Genomic DNA, 2031 nt, shown 5'->3' with positions numbered 1-2031 from the left:
ATACTTATTTATATATATTTATTTATTTATTTATTTATTTCAGAGAAGAAGGGAGAGGTAGAGAGAGACAGAAACATCAATGATGAGAGAGAATCATTGATCGGCTGCCTCCTACACGCCCCCTACTGGGGATTGAGCTCACAACCCTGGTACGTGCCCTTGACTAAAATCGAACCTGGGACCCTTCAGTGTGCAGGCTGACGCTCTATCCCCTGAGCCAAACCAGCTAGAATAATATTGCACCTCTTAAACTCAGCTATCATATCGTACACATTGTTTTAAAACAGTAAAACATTTCCATGTTACATTTAAAGATACACTAGGGCTACACGTGTAATCAAAGTAGTATTAAAAATAAAGCAAGGGATGCAAGACATCAAAGTCAGGGTCGATTACATCAGGTGGGAGGAAGTGATGTGGATACAGGTGATCAAAGTGTTAAACAGAAGGCATTTTAAGAGTGGGGCAATACAGTCCTGACCGGTTTGGCTCAGTGGATAGAGCATCAACCTGCAGACTGAAGGGTCCCAGGTTTGATTCCAGTCAAGGGTATGTACCTTGGTTGCCGGCACATCCCCAGTGAGGGGTGTGCAGGAGGCAGCTGATCAATGTTTCTAACTCTCTATCCTTCTCCCTTCCTCTCTGTAAAAAATCAATAAAATATATTTTTTTAAAAAAGAGTGGGGCAATACTATTTTAAGTTGGGTGGTAAGTACACAGGTACTGGTTTCAGTTTACGTACACTGTTTTTACATATTATTGTATAATGTTTTAAAAATCAACATCTATCGCCCTGGCCAGTGTGGCTCAATTGGTTGGAGCACAAGGTCACGGATTTAATTTTCTGTCAGGGCACATGCCCTGACAATCCTCCAATGTTTCTCTTTGTCTCTCATTCTCTCCCTTTCTCTTTCTCTAAAAACAAACAAATAAAAACAAAACTAAAGCAAACAAACAAAATAAACAAGCAAGAAACCTGCGAGCCACTCTGGATTTGGCCACCAGCTGCCAGCAGCACAACACAGTCACCGAGTGTATGGGCTCTCAGGGCAGGTGCCCTATCAAATCGGAATCCCCACTCCACCACTACATAGTTCTGTAGACTTGGGCAGTTACTAAAATTCTCTCCAAACTAAGGCATGCAGAAGAAATCCAGCTGTTTGTCAATTTTGTTTATTTATTTACTTATTATTATACTTAGTCCTCACCCAAGGATATTTTTACATTGATTTTTAGAGAGAGAAATATCCATGTGAGAGAAACACATCAATTGATTGCCTCCTGTGTATGTCCTGACCAGGGCCCTGGCCAGGAGGAGCCAGAAACCGAGGTATGTGCCCTTGACCAAAATCGAACCCAGGACCTTTTGGTCCACAGGCTGAGGCTCTATCCACTGAGCCAAACCAGCTAGGGCTGTTTGTCAATTTTGTACTGTCCTCCAACTAAGAATGGTTTGTACAATTTTTAGTGGTTAGAAAAACTGCCCTTGACCACTGTTATTGAACTAAATGGCTTTGGAAATTAGCTTTTGCTGTGGGCTTGATAATATTTCTCAATGAAATCAACAAAAATATATTTAATTAAAAAAAAAAGAACCACCCTCAAAAGGCACATAATCTTTTCTTTAAATCTTTATTGTTGAAAGTATTACATATGTCCCCTTTTTCCCGCATTGACCCCTGCCCCCACACCCCAGGCCCTCACCACCTCACTGTCTGTGTCCATGGGTTATGCATATATGTGGATCTTTGGTTGATTACCGCCTAACCACCCACCCTCCCCCACCTTCCCTCCAAGATTCCCCACTCTGCTCCATGCTTCCAAGTTTCTGGATCCACTCCATTCATCAATTTATTTTGTTCTTTCAATTCCACATATGAGTGAGATCATGTGATACTTGTCTTTCTCTGACTGATTTATTTCACTTACCATGATACTCTCCAGGTCTCTCCATGCTGTCTCAAAGGGTAAGAGATCCTTCTTTTTTACTGCTGCATAGTATTCCATGGTATAAATGTACCACAGCATTTT

Source organism: Myotis brandtii, unplaced genomic scaffold (genome assembly GCF_000412655.1).
Source record: "Myotis brandtii unplaced genomic scaffold, ASM41265v1 scaffold105, whole genome shotgun sequence".
Taxonomy (NCBI): Eukaryota; Metazoa; Chordata; class Mammalia; order Chiroptera; family Vespertilionidae; genus Myotis; species Myotis brandtii.
This window is presented reverse-complemented; position numbering follows the sequence as displayed.